Below are 20,036 nucleotides of genomic sequence, written 5' to 3'. Positions count from 1 at the left end.
TTCGTACTGAATTATCCTTCATAAAGACTGGGACGATTGGTGGTAACAGCTTCAAAGACTCCAGTCTTCAGTGACCTCTCAAGTTCTTCTTCCATTAAGTCGAATAGCATAGAGTATGGTAGACACTTTCAAACACTTAGACACGCTGATTGTCTTTATCTTGAGTTTCACTTCGAACCCAGTCATGGATCCAAGTGGCTCCTTGAATACCGTTGCATACTTTCGAAGAAGCGGTTGAAGATTGCTCACAGAATCAGCAAGTTGGTTCTCGATGGCCCAGTTTAGCTTAATCGTCCGCAAACAAGATCTCCCAAACAATGCTGGAAGGTTTCCATGAACAATGCGAGGAGGCAACTCCACTTGCTGCTTGTTAACTTGATGAAGCCCTTCAGCAGTACACCCCCCTCAGTGTATGTCATCAAGACTCAGATGGTTGCAATGGCAGACACTTAAATTTCTGATGGTATATCAGTTTAGCTATAAGCGATACTGCATCACCGTATCCCCTTCCATCTTAATAGTGTTCCCAATTAATTTTGGATAAACCCAAAATAATTACTGGTCTCCTTGTACTGATAAAACACCGCGTTTACCTTCCTTCTACTAACTGGGTACTCGGTGAGTCTTCAGTTGAATCACTTAACGGGGAAACTCGCCATGTAGTCTTTGCAGTATTTTTCTTGGTACACTCCTTTTGTGCTGATAAAGTTTGGCATCATAAACATGCCTTGGCAATGTGACCAACTTTACCACAATGTTTGCATTTGTTCTCCTGCTCCAACAAAGTCCAGCCACATGTCTCAATTGGTTGCAGCAATTACATGGTCGGGTTTTAATGGACCTGCTTCTCACAGACTCCGGGCGCGATTCTCCACTCCCACGCCGAAGTGGCCGCGCCGTCGTGAACGCCGTCGAGGTTCACGACGTCGCGGAACGGCCCCGGTCCCGACCGATTCAGGCCCTGACAATGGGCCAGGATCGGGGCCGCTTCATCTACACGCGCCAGGCCTTGTCGCCCACGTAAAAGCGGCGCCGCATAGATGACGCGGCCAGCGCCGCATAACGGGCGTCATCCGCGCATGCGCGGGTTGGCCGGCGCCAACCCGCGCATGCGTGGTTGCCGTCCTCTCTAAGTCGCCCCGCAAGAAGATGGGGGACGGGTCTTGCGGGGCCGCGGAACGAAGGAGGTCCTCCTTCAGAGAGGATGGCCCGACGATCGGTGGGCACCGATCGCGGGCCACCCCATCCCCCCTCGCCCCCCCACAGGCCGTCCTCCCCCCCCCCAGTTTTCACGCACCGCCCACGACTGCAGCGACCAGGTGTGGACGGCGCTGGGGGGAACCCGCTGTTTTGGCCTGGCCGCTCGGCCCATCCGGGCCTCAGAATAGCGGGGATGCCGGAGAATCGCCATTTTCGGTGTCTCCGGCGATTCTCCGGCCTGCGGCCCGCGAAACTCAACCGGGCCGTTCCCGCCGCTTGGGAGAATCGCGGGAGGGCGTCGGACCGGCATCCCCGGAAATTTTGGAGGCCCAGGCGATTCTCACAACTGGTGTGGGAGTGGAGAATCGCACCCTCCATCTTCTGGACATAGTTTTGAACTTCACTCAGTGAAGGATCTCTCGCAGCAAGTTCCATAATTGTTGCGATTTCTATTGCAGACTTTAGGGTTAATGTATCTTCAGTCAACAATTTCCTTGATTGGTTTAATTCCCGGGGTCACAAACAAACCATCATGAAGTATATCATTAAGAGTCTGGCCAAATTCGCAGTACTTTTCTAGTTTTTGCAGTGATGCAACAAATTGTGAAATGTTTTCCCCTTCCTCCTGTGCACAATGCTGAAAGTGGAATCTTTCAGTTATTAATAGTGGACGGTGAAAGACTCTACGATGAAGACCGCACAGTAGCGCCTATACTTCCTCAGGAAACTAAGGAGATTCGGCATGCCCATACTCTTACCAATTTTTTAAGATGCAGCATAGAAAGCATCCTATCTGGGCCCACAGGGCTGGCTGGGAGGGCATCCTATCTGGTTGCATCACAGCCTGGTATGGCAACTGCTCAGCCCAAGACCGTAAGAAACTACAGAGAGTCATGAACACAACCCAGTCCAGTACACAAACCTGTCTCCCATTCATTGACTCTGTCTACACAACCCGCTGTCTTGGGAAAGCGGGCAGCATAATCAAAGACCCCTCCCACCCGGGTTATTCTCTCTTCCAACCTCAAAAGTAGGGAACACACACTAACAGATTCAAAAACAACTTCTTCCCCGCTGTTACCAGACTCCTGAACGACCCTCTTATGGACTGAACTGATCTCTCCACACATCTTCTCTACTGAATAGTACTACACTCCTGTATGCTTCACCCAATGTCTGTGTCTATGCATTTACATTGTGTATTTATGTATATCCTATGTTTTTTCACGTATGGAACGATCTGCCTGGACTGTACGTAGAGCAATACCTTTCACTGCAGCTGGGTACATGGGACAATAAATCAAATCCAATCAAATGTTCTTGCAAGACAGTTATTAACTCATCATATGACTTGTCTCCAGATTTAGCTGGATGTACTAAATTCTGTGGTAACGTGAATGTTTTCCTCACAACTGAGCGGAGTAAGGTCGCAATTTGCAGGTCTGCCGGTGCCTGATTGGCATTACGGAACCTTTCCTCATAAGACTTCGATGTCTCCTCCTCATCATCAAATGTATCCATGGTGCCTTTTCTTCCCACCATTATTGTATCCCAGCTCCCTGGTCTGTGCCACTCAGCCTTCAGCCTGTATTCCCTGCCATTTATTTTCTCTCTGTTTAAAGTAGACAAACTCACAGGGCACAACAAACAGACTGGCTGTTTCTGTGCCCCGTTATTGATTCCTGGGCAGTAGATGTGAATGATTTAGGATATCTGACCTGGATGACTAATTTTAATCATCTGCTTCTGACTAAGCCGCCAAAAGAGGGAAAGTTATCTGCCTATACAAAACAGTACAGCTCTCACTAGAGGGAGATTACTCTTCCAGCTTTGAAATTAGTAAAACAACTTTCTGTTACGTTCTGGTGGGAGATTCCCTCAGGAACGTCACTCAAACTAAATCATTACTTTTTCAGCATGGATCCTTGTCATTTAGAATTTTCCGAACGAGCATCTAGGAATTTTAAACTGACTCCATGTAACACATTCACAGTTATATTTTTAGTGGGGTATTATTACAAACATATAAAACAGTAACAGAGTCTATAAAAGGTTAGTCTGCTAACAGTTTGTCATTAATGTAAGTCTGCTAACAGTTTGTCATTAAGTCTGCTCGCAGTTTGTCATTAAAACATGGATACCCAAAAGTATCTCTAACTACAAAACTTTTAATAGAGTAAGAAAGTCACACTCACAAAAGTCTCAAGAGACCTATTTGGCAAAACAGGTAGAGAACAGAACAGTTTGACTGCACTCTCTTTCCAGAATCGAAGAGTGAGTCCTGATTCTGTCGAATGTCTCTTTTTCATTATTATTACATTTTTCTTCAGCAGCCTGTCTTAGAGACAGCTATTCATATCTGTAGTGTTATATATTTTTCTCTTAAGGACGGTGACAGCCTTATACCTTTTAAACCTTAAAGGAACTAGTCTACAGTAGCCATTTTAAATATGGCCATTTGACAGGTATAGGACCCCCACCATTTTTTAAAGAGTTTTTTTAGAGGATACGTTATCTCTATGTTTCATTGTGTCAATACATCTTGAAGTATGGCCAGACTAATGGGTTCGAGTACCATGTTATCTCTGTGGGCCTCTCGCTTAAACGTTTACTAATGATGTTGGGAAGAATTTTATGTTTATCAGTTCAATATCCTGGAGTGTTCTGTATTCTCTTTGTTACATTTGTTATTTGGGGTAGTTTGAACTATTTAAGGCTTATTCATAATTCTATTTGTTCTGTTTCTATCCCAATGGGTATTAGGGATTCTGAAAGACACTTATATTATATTGATTTTACTTTATTTGTGTCATACACACTGTGCGCCAGAATCAACTCCTGGCCATGAATTTGTTCCTTCCAAAGACTTTTAATTTTAGCTGACTCTGTGGTCAGTGTGATATTCATCACATAAGTTGCCGAGTCGCAGCCCCATAGGATCACGTTCTTGTGGCCCATCTCCTGCCTCTTGCGCGGTCTTCGCAGCTCCACCCATTACAATGGTAAGTGTATTGAAATTTTGATCCTCCTTTTGAAGTAAGTCCCCAGTAATTTGATGTTAGCTTTTCTTTTAAAAAACCCTTTCACTTGCACTAGTGGCTGTCACAATTGACCAGATGATTAGCCGACCTCCCGCTGCAAATTGTACAGGGTCCAAGTATTTACTTGAGCGTTGTTTTTCTCGCCACAACGATGATTTTTCCTTGGAAGTCAATGATATTCCTCCCAACCTCACTCCCAATGGTGTATGGGCCGCGATCTCCATCGATGGTTCCTTCTTCTGGCTCACAAGATTGTCATTGGAAGTTGTTTTTCTCCTGTTTTCTTTTGTTTACAGCCCAGATCTCGTTGCCACTTTCTCTTTTGTTACATTCTTTGGTGTAGCCACAAAGAGAAAGAATCATGGGTGGCACACGTTGAGTTTGTATAATATACGGCTGGGGGTTTATTTACAAAATGCTGCTCAAACCGGGTACAACGGTGAACTCCACTAAGGGGTAGCACGGTAGCCTTGTGGATAGCACAATTGCTTCACAGCTCCAGGGTCCCAGGTTCGATTCCGGCTTGGGTCACTGTCTGTGCGGAGTCTGCACATCCTCCCCGTGTGTGCGTGGGTTTCCTCCGGGTGCTCCGGTTTCCTCCCACAGTCCAAAGATGTGCAGGTTAGGTGGATTGGCCATGATAAATTGCCCTTAGTGTCCAAAATTGCCCTTAGTGTTGTGTGGGGTTACTGGGTTATGGGGATAGGGTGGCGGTGTTGACCTTGGGTAGGGTGCTCTTTCCAAGAGCCGGTGCAGACTCGATGGGCCGAATGGCCTCCTTCTGCACTGTAAATTCCATGATAAAGCCTGCAAAACGCTCCGATGACATCATTGTGCAACACGAGATATTACACCAGCCAATGATGTTACTCTGGTACATAAAAGGCATCAAACTTTTACATGTTAATGTTCAAAGGGACTTATTTCACCTGTGCAAGGAACAGAAAAGGATAGCATGTGGTGATAACAAGAACTTAGGAAGGAAAATTGAACGTTCACATTTATTAGACGGGGATTGGGAAACAAGAAAATAGAAGCTTTATTACAATTATACAAGTGGAATATTGTGTGCAGATTTAGTCATCATACCTAAGAAAAGATATACTTGCATTAGGGGCCTTGCATTAAAGGTTCCCTAGATTGTTTTCTTGGATGAGAAGGTTGCCCAATGTCATATATGGTCATGATGTTTAGCTAATATGAGTTCTTTATGTTGCTGTGCTGGTGGCTCATTGATTAGAACTTAGAATCATAGAACCCCTACAGTGCAGGGCCATCAAGTCTGCACCGACCCTCTGACAGAGCACTCCTCCCGAGTGCACTTCCCCTATCCCACTTACCTCTTAACTTGGACACTAAGGGCAATTTAGTGTGCCCAATCCACCTAACCTGCACATCTTTGGACTGTGGGAGGAAACCGGAGCACCCGGAGAAAACCCACGCAGACACGGGGAGAACATGCAGACTCCGCACAGACAGTCACCCGAGGCTTGAATTGAACCCAGGTGCCTGGCAAGTGAGGCAGCAGTGCTAACCACTGTGCCACCGTGCCGCCCACTTGTATGTTGAAACATAAACACCTTTATGTAAATTGGGCCACTTTTCTCTGGAGCTTCAAATAATTAAAAGTGATCTCATTGAAAGATACACAATTCAGGAGGGGCTAGACAGGTTAGACATAAGTGGTTGTTTATCCTGGCTGTTGAATCCCGAGCACAGGGGGCAGTCTCGTGACATTGGATTGAAATGAGGCGGATTTACTTCACTCAAAGTGCAGTGAATATTTGGAGTTCCTGACCCCAGATCATTGTGGATAGTTCATCATTAATCAAGGTGTCAAGGGTAATGGGCAGTCACTGAACAGTAGCATTTAAGCACAAGATCAGCCACGATTGTATGGTATAATGGAGCAGGTTCAACAGGTCTCATGTCTACTCCAGCCCTTATGCGTTGAGATTTTAAAAATGTACAGTTGCTCAAAGGTCAGGTCTCACGGGCAGCACCGTGGCGCAGTGGGTTAGCCCTGTTGCCTCATGGCGCCAAGGTTCCAGGTTCGATCCCGGCTCTAGCTCACTGTCCGTGTGGAGTTTGCACATTCTCCGCATGTTTGCGTGGGTTTTGCCCCCACAACCCAAAAGGATGTGCAGGCTTGATGGATTGGCCATGCTAAATTGCCCCTGAATTGGAAAAATTAATTGGGTACTCTAAGTTTATCAAATAAAAAGGTCGGTTCTCACCTTTTTAAATCTCTGCTCATGGAACTTTCTTGATGTTTGGAGTAGATCTTTACTGATTATTACTGCAACGGTAGCACAAGTGGATAGCACTTTGGCTTCACAGCGCCAGGGTCCCAGGTTCGATTCCCCGCTGGATCACTGAGTCTGCATCTTCTCCCTGTGTCTGCGTGGATTTCCTCCGGGGGCTCCGGTTTCCTCCCACAGTCCAAAGACGTGCAGGTTAGGTGGATTGGCCATGCTAAATTGCCCTTAGTGACCGAAAAGGCTAGGAGGGTTATTGGGTTACGGGGATAGGGTGGAAGTGAGGGCATAAGTGGGTCGGTGCAGACTCGATGGGCCAAATGGCCTCCTTCTGCACTGTATGTTCTATGTTCTAAATCTCACTCCTAAACTGTTCAGCGCAGTGTTACATAGTTTTTACTGCAAAGAAACAGTTGACCTACATGCCAGTGTTTGTTCTCCACATGAAATTGTCAATCAAACTGTGAACCCTGGGCTGGATTCTCCGCTGGCGGGATTCTCCATTGTGCCGGGAGTGCCCGGGGATTTCCTGATGGCATGGGGTTGCCCACAATGGGGATAAGCCCGCTATCTGGGCGGTGTTGTGGGGGGGTGGGGGCGCGCACCAGCTTTCTGGTGTGGCGCGACAGAGAATTCTGCCCAGGATCTCCCTGCTGATCTAATTATAGGTTGTGGGAATTAGCCAAGCATTAATAATGACACAATTATAGTCCTGGGAGAAACATCAACAAAATGCTTTTGTAACTGCTTGAACAATTTTTTTCAACTGTCATTGACCCGGTAGCCTATGCTATTTGAATTAAGATGCATGAGACTGAAATAACTTCACATATTGCAGTTAGGACCAATGGAGGGTACTTCAGAATCATTCAAGTGTGAAGGAAAAGATAAATAAACTAACCTCTAGCCTGCTGTGTTTAAACAATTAAGCTGTCAATCAAAGGCTATTTAAAGGTACTGCAAAATTGAATTAATGGTAAGCATTTCAAAGGATCTGTGGAATTTCAAGGTTTTTCAAATGTTGTGGGATTTCTAGGAAGACTTAGATGCTTCAAAAATCCACAGCTTTAAAAGCATTGGGCTGAGGGAGCAAATGTGAGCAAAGGGAAGATCTTCCCGGTTTGCATCTTCAAAAAGCTGTCTGGTCTGATCGTCAGCTGTCAGGCAGAGCAGTGCAGAGTGAGAAGATCACTTCAAAGTTTAAACGAGTCAGACAAGGATAAAGATCTTGAACAGAGGACTGCCTGAGAGCATCATACCATGAGTGATCTTCATGTTGCCCAGGGCTTTAAGGGGTAGTCCAGACATGGGACACATTGGCCACAGCCCGAACCCGCCTCACGGGGGACACTCCATCTGCAGCCTGGCAGCTACAGGGGGGCACATGAGCAATGGATGACCTCTTTGACCCCACTCCGAGTCCCGCACCCAGGACTGCACTTGTCAATACTTGCATCAAAGTCCGCCTGGTGGAATTCCCATTGGAGCATAACAGGTTGGTTCCATTCGGGCTTCCAGACGGTTAATCAAATTCAAATGGATGCATATGAGCTGTTTGCACGTTCCCACAGGTGCGAGGCGAGAAACCCTCAATTGGCAGTAAAATGGGGCCGGAGAATGGGACAGGTCTGACGCCTTGCGCCAATCCCATTTTTGGGCTGATGTGGGATTCCTCACCCGATCAGGAAATCCCGACCTTGGTCTGTTTGAACTCAGCACTTAGTTCAAGTGGCCAAGATGAATTTTGATTTCCCTTAGGTGTGAGTCAAACCCGCCCCCTTTACACCTAATGGCAAAATGGGATCTGTCAGAAGTGGGGGCGGGACTTCTGAATCCATGCCCCTCTCACTAGTTTTAAAGCTCAGGGGCGGGATTCCCTCAGCCCGGGGCCAGGCCGGAGAATCCCCGCGACCGGCGCAAATTGCGCCACGCCGTCCCGATGCTGGCACGTGATTATCCACAGAGCGGAGAATCGGCGCCATTAGCACCGGCGTGGTTGGCGCGACGCTGGTCCGAGGCCGCATTGTGCGACCGGCCTGCCGATTCTCGGCCCGGGATGCGGCCGAGTGGCCGTCGTAAAAACACCGAGTCCCGCCGGCGCCGTCCACACCTGGTCTCAGCCGGCGGGAACGCGGCGTGGAAGGGTCGGGGGGCGGCCTGTGCGGAGCGGGGGTGAGGGGGGGTGTCCAACCCCAGGGGGGCCTCCGATGTGGCCTGGCCCGCGATCGGAGCCCACCAATCTGCAGGCCGGCCTCTCTGGCTGGTGGCCTCCTTTCTTCCACGCTGGCCCCTGTAGTCCTGCGCCATGTTGCGTCGGGGCTGGCGCGTTGAAGGAAGCCACTGCGCATGCGCGGATCCCGCGGCGCCCAGTTCACGCCGGGATCAGCAGCTGGAGCGGAGTGAACTGCTCCAGTGTCGTGCTGGCCCCCTGTAGGGGACAGAATTGCTGATCCTGAGGCCGTGTTGACACCGTCGAGAAATGCGACGGTGTTTCCGACGGCGTCAACACTTAGCCTCAGGATCACAGAATCCCGCTCCAGATTCTATGGAATCGCCATGACTCTGAAAATCCAACCTATGGCATTAACTTATCTGTATTGTGTGAGCTATATGAACCTGTTGTCTTTAACATAACAAACCATTTGAGAATGCTGCACAGGCACATAATCAGACCAAAAAATAAGATGCTGAACCAAAGAGGGAGAAGTTGAACTGGTGACCAAATGCTTTGTTTTTTTAGTAATTTTTCCAATTAGGTGGCAACTTTAGCATGGTCAATCCACCAACACTGCACATCTTTGTATTGTGGGGTTGAGACCCATGCAGACATGGGGACAATGTGCAAACTCCACACAGGCAATGACCCGGGGTCTGGATCGAACCCATGTCCTCAGTGTCTTACGGTACTGTGTCAACCACTGAGACACCGTGTCACCCGACCACATGATTTGTTGAAATGTAGATTTTAAGCAGGGTTTTAAAGAGGAGACAGAGAGAGAGAGCGAGTGAGGGCGAGAATGGAAGAATGGGAGAGCTGTAGAGGTTTGGTGAGGGAATTCCAGAGATCAAGGCCAAGACAATTGAAGTCACAGACAAAGGGGTGAAGAAAGTTGCCTGAGGCACAAGACTTGGAGGAACACAGTGCTCCCAGAGGGCTGTGATGCTGGAAGAGGTTACAGGGAGAGTGAGAGATGAGGCCATCGAGAAATTTGAATGAGTGGATGAGATATTTAAAAGTGACAGATTATGAACCAATGCAAATGAGCAAATGCAGGGTGACGGGATGCCTGAACACTGTTAAAACGCATCTGATACCATACAAAATAAAAACGTGAAACGAGTCTTTGAAACGAAGCTGATACAATTCAACTGGCCGAACCCAATGTGATTGTGACCCTCATTTTTCCACTACTGCATGATGATTGTCAGTTGGCATTGGTGCAAACTTTACAGCATAATTCTGGAATGAGGTCATCAACCCAGAATGTACCTGAAAGGTTGAACATGAAATCAGCCAATAAAGCTCCACTCCGCCATGTGCAGGAAGTAATCTGAAAGAATTCTCAGAATAAACTATTTTAATATAAATTGTTACTTCGCACACCAAAAGGCTGGAAAATAATACACCCACAAGATGATTAAAAGGTCTACCACCAAGAAGCCATCAGTAAAAAATTATATATTTGAAAGCAATGCTGGGGATGTTGCTGTATGAAAGTAGCTGTTAATATGCATGTAATATACTCTGCAGGGCTTTTGGGAAATGCAATGGAAAGTCTGACAATGGAATCCATTTTTATTAACATATTTCGTTGACAGGCAAAATGGTTTTCAGTCATCTATAATTCCAGTATTTTGTCTAACAATGCTCAAAAAGGTTTTATAAAGCGATAATCACAGAACGGAGTGGGTAGCCTTCTGTGAAAGTCATGATGCTAAGTTGTAAAGGAAGGTATCAGCATGCAAACTATTGCTGTTCATTTTCACTACCATTGTGCTGAACATTTCATGGTTCAAAGTCCTTGCCCTCTTGCCTTTCCCATTATTTTGTGAAACAATTGTCGGACACTCTCATAATTTTGACAGCGAATGTCCCTCCAGCAAGTAGAAAATCACCAACACTAATTAAAAATGGCCGTAAGAAAAAAGGAGTGGGAATAAATGATGCAAACTTATTTCCAGAGGTGCATAATTAGCCTTACTAATTTCAGAATAATCTTTCTTGAATGTTCCTTTTTAACTGATTGCCACTATGTCCACCCCCTCCAAGTCCGCCCCCTCCAAAGCAGCGTATCAACGGCTTCAGGACATTGCCTGAGGTGTCTGCCACCCCCACCCCCCCCCCCCCCCCCCTCCTCCCGATGCTCCGGCTGCGTGTGGTCTCATCTGTCAGGAACTTGGCGTGGCGGGTGCAGACTCAGTCAAGCATCGCCACAGTCTGAGGAGGGCAGGGGGGATTATATAAGGGGCTGGGGGCACTGTGCGGGGGCGGGTCCAGGTGTGCAAGCCGGCCAAAGGGGGGGGGCACTATTTTGCGGGCACGGCCGCCACAGGCCGCTGCCATGTGCACGGCGCGGCCACGGACCCGGCAATTCTCCGGGCCATATCGGCAGCGAGAGCCGGGTGCTCTTCGCTGCCAGCATGCTAGCCCCCAGCCAAACGGAGGATCGGTGGCCATTTTACGCCATATTAGGAAACCAGTTGCAAGTTCATGGGCAAACGACTATTATCAATGCATGTCGATCTGCATGAATCATCAGATCATAGAATCCCTACAGTGCAGAATTGGCCATTCGGTCAATTTGAATGTCTTCAGATCGTTAGTCAGGGCCTCTGGATTACTGGTCCAGTAACATAACCACACTGCAACCAAACCCAACTTAACATTCGCAATACAGTTTTCACCAATTTGTTAACATATAAAACTCAGGTCTATGCTCCACTGCAGGCGAAATGTATCAGCTAACTCAGCTTTGCTCAGTTGGTAACACGCTTGCATCTGGATGAGAAATGATGTGATCAACCTTCCGACTAAGGCTCGAGACACCACTATGGATGCAATTCTGCACAATGGGAAGATGCTGCCATTCAAATAAAATCCAAGCTGCCAGCTCGGATGGATATTAAAGCTATCTTAGGAAGATGGTCGAGTTTATATTTAATTTAAATTCTTACTATTTTTGGAATGCTGCGCGATACCTGTAACACCGGCTTACTATTTTTGCTGGAGATGGTGATTCATTTATATTTAATTCTCCTCAGGGTGAAGCTTCATTATTTACTCCCCATCGCTAATTGCTCTGAAAAGGTGTATCTTCTTGAAACACGGCAGCCTTTGACTCCAGTACACCCTTAAGGGTATTAGCTAAGGACTTCGACTATTTTAATTCTGTGTAAATGAAGGAACGATGATAAATATTCAGCACAAGAATTAGGAACAGGGATAGACCATTCCGGCCTGCTCTACCATTCCATAATGGCTACATTTTCCAGACCCACCTGCTGTGGGAATCGCCGCAGGCAAGATGGAAACTTTGATGGAACATTTAAAGATCCGTTGAGCTGGGGTGGGAATTTTCAGTCTTGGGGCCGGCACGACTGGAAAATGCTGCCCTTAGAGTCAGGAGTGGTGTGTGACTTCACGAGATGGTGATGTTCCCATGATCCTGCTCTTGTTCTGTTTATTGGTAGAGGCAACGGAGAAAGAAGTTGTCATCAACGTTAGTGCGATGTTCTCTGCTTTCTTGATAAGGATGGCTTTGATGTGTCTTGTTCGTGTTCAACAAAGAACACCAAGCTATGTTGATTAACAAAGCTAATTTATTAACACTACTTATACCTAAACTCGAATGTCTTACTAAGATACAATGGTTGCGAAATAAACTATGCTATAAATCTATCTACAGATCTCCTGAATATACGACAACTCTCTATCATGCATAATTACCTTCTCCCAGAATCAAGGGTGTCACCTGATCTGTGAGACTGCTCTTAATCACCATCTGGTCGTTAGATGTATTTACATAAAATGATTAACCCTTCATTTACCATACAATATCCATATTGTTACAGTTAGCTTGACAAGTTGCTGCAGTGTATCCTGTAGATATTGTACACTGTAGCTACAGCCCACTGATAATGGAGGGAATGGACATTGAGCCCAGTGGCACGTGTACTTACAAAACGGTATAAAACAGACTGCTGTACTCCACCTTGGAGGATGTTGTGCCTTTTGAGTGTTGCCGTAGCTGTACTTATGCAGGTAAATGGTGAATACTCCATCACTGACCTATCTTGGCTTGGAAAGATCAGGAAGTGAGTCACAAACCACTCCCCTGCGTTTGTAGCCATGCTGCTGATATTCATGGTCCAGTTAAGCTTCTGGTTAATGGGGTATTCCAGGATATTGATAGTGGAGGAGCATGGCACATATTTGGCTGTTTTACTATCAAGGAGAGTCAATGGGACCTTTTATATTGTGAATGGACGTGGAGGCTTTGGAGCGGGTGCAGAGGAGATTTACCAGGATGTTGCCTGGTATGGAGGGAAAATCTTATGAGGAAAGGCTGATGGACTTGAGGTTGTTTTCGTTAGAGAGAAGAAGGTTAAGAGGAGACTTAATAGAGGCATACAAAATGATCAGGGGGTTAGATAGGGTGGACAGTGAGAGCCTTCTCCTGCGGATGGAAATGGCTAGCACGAGGGGACATAGCCTTAAACTGAGGGGTAATAGATATAGGACAGAGGTCAGAGGTAGGTTCTTTACGCAAAGAGTAGTGAGGCCGTGGAATGCCCTACCTGCTACAGTAGTGAACTCGCCAACATTGAGGGCATTTAAAAGTTTATTGGATAAACATATGGATGATAATGGCATAGTGTAGGTTAGATGGCTTTTGTTTCGGTGCAACATCGTGGGCCGAAGGGCCTGTACTGCGCTGTATTGTTCTATGTTCTATGTTTATCTATCAGTTCTCAGTTACGCCTGGATGCTGTGCCTGGCCCCAATGCTGAAGAGTTGCGAATGAACATTGATCAATGAACAGTTGCACTCTGACTTTATAATGGAGGTACGCAGTTGATTTCACAATTATATATATTTGGACTAAGATTATTGTCCCGAGGAGCTCCAGGGAATGCAATGATTATCCTTCATCAAATGATCACTTTCCTTTGAGTCGGATATAACTCCACACATTGGAGGATTTTTCTCAAGATCTCTACAGATCTGAATTTTGCTTGGGCCCCTTGGTTACTGCACCTCTGGTTTATGTTTGCTGTTCTTTGCCACTTTAAGTGGGGGCAAATAATGAAACAAACAACACTTTCTTTCACAATTTTAATATTTTGACCTTTTATCATGCTGTAATGATATGTATATATGGAGACAAGTAAAGGGTTAATTATTACATCTTAATGTAATACAAACACTAGAGGGAACCACTAGTTCCCGTATAAATATAAGAACTCAGAAAATCTTGGGTACACTAGCCAGTAGAGTGTAAGCAGAGCGAGATTGATCACAGCATAGTTAAGATTAGATGGAAGCAGCACGTGCCGTTTAAATTAGTTATTACTTAAATATAGATTACTTTATTACTAGTTATAGTTTTGTGGAGTGTGCAAACTCAATATTAATCAATCGTTATTCAATAAATCAGTTTTACTTTAAGTTACAGATCGGTGGTTTCTTTATAATCACACCATCAGACCTTTCTGGATTATGAAGCAAAGAGTAATGATATATTACCAAAGAGCTGTATAGCACATGCTGTCATGTGAAATGGTTCATTGATATTTCCCAGGACTGCATGATACAATACCTTTCCCGTTTAGTCACCAAATCAGACAATGTTCAAAATCCTTTGTTTAATCGAACAGAACATTCCATGTAAGAACTTTTTTTCAACTATTTGTCAAGCGACCTATTACAACCAATAATGTGATTATAAATGTCAGAGAGATCACAAAATATTGATCTCGGGAAGCCCACATTATCAGACATGGAGACCTCCTGTTCACCAGATGTGCACAACATAGGGAAGGATGTCACATGCAGGGAAATGATGCACAGATAGTGTGTAAGACTGATCAAAGCTGCAGGCTCGATTACATTTTAGGAAATCCTAAAAAAGCTAACTTGCTATTTTGGAAAAGCACTTCAGGCACGTCTATTTCAACAGCAAAATATGTTGATACTGTACTTTTGTTGACCTTGGGTAGGGTGCTCTTTCCAAGAGCCGGTGCAGACCCGATGGGCCGAATGGCCTCCTTCTGCACTGTAAATTCTATGATTAAATGCGTGGAAGTATTTCATCCCGCATCAGCCAGCCATTTCCCCATCTTCAAGCCGGGGCTGCTCAGTGACAAGAGCTACTGACTGTGCTTAGTGCTCCCCTCCATCACACGGCCACACATGAGCGTCACACAAACAATGAAAACCACGCTGAGACCAGGGACCACACCATCGCCATCTTAAAAACAAACAATGCTGCTGCCTGAAACACTTCACAGGAACACGCGCCGACTCGTCCAAGTGTGTCTTGCGACTCATGCTGCGCTGCCACGAGCTTCATCACCTGGCAATCAGGAAGGCATAGCCCTTGCCACCACTTCTGCGTGAAACTGAAATTCCCCATAGTGCCACCCACGGACTGAATTGCGTTTCTGCCAGTTTGTGACATTATTTTCTCACACTGCTGATATCCTGTCACCGTCCCGCCAAACTTCCATCAAGGCAGCAGTCTGTGACAAGGGGATGATGAGAATATGAGCCAAAGGATGGTGGAGAGAGATGTACTGTCTCTCTTTCTACTCACTTGACTGTACACGAATCAAAGAATATTTGCATTGATCACCACCCTCTCGTTGGTTGATGATGAATGCGATTTGTCTATAAACAGGTAGTTGACCTTTGTATTGCTTAATACAGAACACTGATTAAATTAGAATGGAAAAATTCACATAACGTTGAAATAAACCCCATTCCGGTCATTTATACTTTACAAACACGGATGCTTGAATTGATAAAATTTGGAATTTTATTGGGTCTGTAGGATTTTGCTTGGATGGAGAGTAAACGTCATAACGTCATTTTCTTTTTCTGAGATGTTGTGATCTGAATGGGGCAGCAGCTTTATGTCCAAAAAGCAATACAGGCTCTTTTCCTCTTTTCATCTCTCTAAGGCCAGATGGATTTTCCTCCACAAAGATCTGGTGGCAATAGCTGTGTCCTCCTGGTGTCACAGAAGAGCGCAGTGGGATTACTCTCGCTCTGCAGTGACTTCCTCACAGCGCACACAGGAGGCCACCCTGCCCCACCTGCCCTGTGCTAGATCTTTGAAAGAGGTATCCAATTAATCTAACGTGCTGCCACCACTGGCCTTGATTTCCTTTCCCACTGCCCTGGCCTGCCACGCTCTCCCTATCTACTGCATGTTATTGAACCTATCCAACCACTTCAGTTACCAGCTTGCTGTTGTCTCTGCTGGCCCTTGGCGACTGCTGGAGAAAGGCCGGGGTAACCCCTTGGGGAATTGTGGCAAGCACCCCCCAAGTTATAATGTGGTGGGACAAGGACCCAACTCCTGCTGCTGTACATAAGCCCTCAAATCAAACCTTTTTTCGGCCTCAACCTTGGCAGAGGCCTGTAAATAAATTTGCCTCGGGAGATTTTCTGTCCCCTTTCAATACTTTCAGCCAGCTTGAATGCTGCAGTGGCACAGTAGCATCAGAAGACTCCCGCAAGATGTTGGATACCCGTTCGGAGCTCTTCCTGCATTATAGGTACATGCCCTGACCCAAGGAAATGTAACATGGTTGTGGTAGGGGTCAAAGTGACAAGGGTGGAGGAAGTGCCACCATCGGAGTGCCCCCAATGCAAAAACTACACCAATAGACTAAATTGCTGTAAGTAGACACTGTATGAGGACAATCAAAGTTTAATTGCACGTTGGCCAGGATAATTTGCAAATTGAAAATACTTGTGAATTTCTGCCTCTGGGTCAGAAAGAGGTATCATGAAGTCTTTATCTTCCCCTTGTTTTTATGCATAATAGATGAAATTTTGCAAACCATAAAAATTCTCCTTCTCAGTGTCGAGGATGTTTGCTTCCATTCTGGGGATGTGGGTTCTGCGGTGACTGAATAGTCTGATCCTGGATCCACAGACTCTGCCAGGTTTGGCAGGTGGTGTTTGATGAGGTGGGTCGGTGGGACGCTCTGGATTCTGCGCTCTCTTTCCATTGTTTCAGTTTGGCCTCCATGTGCTCCAACCTACGACACACGAGGTGATTGGCGCCTTTGCGGATGCTTGTTCCCCGGTTTGTGCTTTCTGCGGCAAGCAATTCCCACGTGTCGGTGGGGCTGTTGCATTTATTTCGGGAGGCTTCCAGAGTGTCCTTGGAGCATTTTCTCTGCCCTCCGAGTGATCGCTTGCCATTGCGGAGCTCGGAGTAGAGCACTTTTTTGGGGAGTCTCGTGTCGGGCATGCGGGCTATGTGGCCCCGCCCTTTTGGAGCTGGCTGAGCCTGATCAGTGCCACGATACTGGGGATGTTGGCCTGGGAGAGGAGGCTCATGTTGAAAAGCCTATCCTGCCAGTGGATTTGCAGGGTTTTTCGGAGGTAGTTTTGATGATATCTCCCCAAGGATTTGAGGTGTCTGCTGTACATTGTACATATGTCTTATGCATACAGGAGAATGGTGGCCACGGCTGCTCTGTAGACCATGAGCTTGGTGCTGGGCTTGATATCTTGGTCTTCGAACACTCTCTTCCTCAGTCATCCGAAGACTGTACTGGCACATTGGAGTAGATGGTGGATTTCGTCATCAATGTTTGCTCGCGCCGAGAGGAGGCTCCGAAGGTATGGGAAATGATCCACATTGTCCAAGGGCTCACCGTGGATTTTGATGGTTGGAGGGCAGTTTTGTGTGGCAGGAGCTGGTGAGAACCTTTGATTTCCGGATGCTTAGTCTGAGGCCGATTCTCTCAGATGCCTTGGTGAATGCGCCGACAATGGTTTGTAGCATGGCCTCTGAATGTTGCGCACACGCGGGCATCGACTGCACACTGCTGCTCAATGACAGAGGTTGGCTGGTATGGGTTTTGGCCTGAAGACATCAGAGGTTGAACAGTTTCTCGCTTGTCCGATAGATTAGCTCCACTCGAACAGGGTGCTTCAGAGTGACAGGTCGGAGTGCTGCTATGAGGAAGATGGAGAAGAGCATTGGTGCAATAATGCAGCCCTGTTTGACCCCAGTTTGCACGTATATTTGGGTCTGTGGTGGTTCCATTTATGAGGATCATAGCTTGTAGGTCATTGTGGATCAGATGGAGAATGGTCACAAGTTTCTGCAGGCGGCTGAATTTGAGGAGGATGTTCCACAATTTCTCATGGTTGACAGAGTTGACGGGCTTTGCACGATCGAAGAAGGCTAGGCACAGAGGTTGATGCTGCTCTCTGGATTTCCTGGATTTGTCACACACTGAAGATCATGTCCATTGAGTATCTTGATGGGCGGAAGCCGCACTGACTCAGGGAGGGGCTCTACAGCCACTGGGAGGAGGCGATTGAGGAGTATTCTCACGATGACCTTTCCTGTGGTGGAGAGGAGGGAAATCCCTCTGTAATGTCCACATTGGACCTTTCTTCTTTCTTGAAGGTGGTCACAGTGAAGGCATCTCTGAGATCACCCGGCATGCTCTCTTCCTTCCAGACAAGGATGATCCAGTTGCGGATTGGATTCTTGTCAAGAGTGCATCTCCGCCCCATTTTAGTACTTCTGCGGGATTCCATCTGCGTCCGAGGCCTTGTTGTTCTTCGCCTGTCGGATGGCTTTTTCGACCTCACGGCGAGATGGGGTTGCGCTGAGATGGTGGCAGGTAGTGTGCTGCGGGATGGTGTCGAGGACACTTTTGTCAAAGGCTATGCCCTGGATGAGGCAGCCCTTGAAGTGCTCTCTCCAGTGGGCATTGATTGCCTCTCTGTTTTTGATGAGCTCCTCTCCATTTTTGGAGCTCAGTGGGGTGGGGCCCTGAGTACACGGACATTAGATTTTGTTTGATTGTGCTGAAGAAGCCACGCACATGGTGTGTCAGCGAGTTGCTGAGTCTCCTGCTCCCCTTCCACCCAGCAGCTGCTTTTTAGGTTGCAAATTCTTTGTTGCACCTTGGCCTTCAATTGCCATGGGCTTGTTTCCTCTCACTCGAGTTTTGGTGGAGATGTCAGTTCAGGAATGCCTTGCGCTTGCAAGATCCTGGATCTGTCAAATCAGTTTTGATCTTTTCTGAATGAGAGCCAGAGTGTCTCCTCACAGCTGCTGACTATAGTGGCTTTTAAGGCGGAGCAGGCGCTGTGGGCGTTCTGCAGCTCTGATTCGTTGTTGCTGCCAGGTTAGCTGGGAGGCGCGGACTGAGTAGCTCTTTCTTCTCAGGGTGTTTGAGTCCAGCACCATTGAGTTTCCTGCGGCAGAGTTTTTCCTGCTTGTATCGGTTTGGATCCAGGGTGATGGAGATGGCAGAGCGGATTAGTCTGTGGTCAGTCCAGCAGTGGTCGGTTCTGGTCATGGCGCCGTGGGTGATGGGGACATCTTTGCAGTCCCTTGCCTGGATGGTGATATGGTCTATTAGGTGCCAGTGCTTGGAGCAGGGGTGTTGCCACGAGGTCATCTGTTTGTCCCTCTGGTGGAGCACGCTGTTTGTGATGACCAGATCATGGGCGGGATTCTCTGCAATCGTCGCGATGTCCGCTGACCGGCGACAAAAATGGCGCGAATCAGTACGGCATCGCGCCGCCCCAAAGTTGCGGAATTCTCTGCATCTTGAGGGGCCAAGCCCTCACCTTGAGGGGTTAGGCCCGCGCCAGAGTGATTTCCGCCCCGCCGGCTGGCGGGAAAGGCCTTTGGCGCCCCACCAGCTGGCGTGGAAATGACTTTGTCGTGCGACGCATGCGCGGGAGCGTCAGCGGCCGCTCACGGCATCCCCGCGCATGCGCAGTGGAGGGGGTCTCTTCCGCCTCCGCCATAGTGAAGACCATGGCGAAGGCAGAAAGAAAAGAGTGCCCCCACGGCACAGGCCCGCCCGCGGATCGATGGGCCCCGATCACGAGCAAGGCCACCGTGGGGGCACCCCCCGGGGCCAGTTCTCCACGTGCCCCCCCCAGGACCCCGGAGCCCGCCCGCGCCACCTTGTCCCACCATTTGAAAGGTGGTTCAATCCACGCCGGCTGGCTTGGGTTGACAGCGGCAGGACTTCGGCCCATCGCAGACCGGAGAATCGCCGGCTATTTCCGCCGACCGGCGCGGCACGTTTCCCACTCGCGCCAAATCTCTGGTGGCGGAGAATTCGGGACACGGCGGGGGCGGGATTCACGCCAGCCCCCGGCGATTCTCCAACCCGGCGGGGGGTTGGAGAATCGCGCCCCATGTTCTGAACATTTTGTCAGGGTGAGGACTCCTGTTTGGTGTTTGTTTTTTCCCGACGCCTTCCCGGCCTAACACACCTTTCCAAAGGTTTGCGTCCTTCCCGACTCTAGCATTGA

The 20,036-nt window shown here is 47.6% G+C and overlaps 1 protein-coding gene across 6 annotated transcripts in view; it reads left to right on the top strand.

The window, feature by feature from the left end:
• Nucleotides 1-20,036, top strand: part of LOC140384679 (leucine-rich repeat-containing protein 4C-like) — a 1,407,047-nt gene that overhangs the window by 692,630 nt on the left and 694,381 nt on the right. For 2 of the 6 annotated variants that reach the window (XM_072466604.1, XM_072466606.1), the window contains exon 4: nucleotides 13,469-13,566. The exons of the other annotated variants lie outside the window; for them this stretch is intronic. The gene's annotated coding sequence lies outside the window, so the exon portion shown is untranslated. The remainder of the gene's footprint in view (nucleotides 1-13,468; nucleotides 13,567-20,036) is intronic. 6 annotated transcript variants of the gene reach the window in all.

The sequence above is a fragment of the Scyliorhinus torazame genome, chromosome 10 (genome assembly GCF_047496885.1).
Source record: "Scyliorhinus torazame isolate Kashiwa2021f chromosome 10, sScyTor2.1, whole genome shotgun sequence".
Classification (NCBI taxonomy): Eukaryota; Metazoa; Chordata; class Chondrichthyes; order Carcharhiniformes; family Scyliorhinidae; genus Scyliorhinus; species Scyliorhinus torazame.
This window is presented reverse-complemented; position numbering and strand designations above follow the sequence as displayed.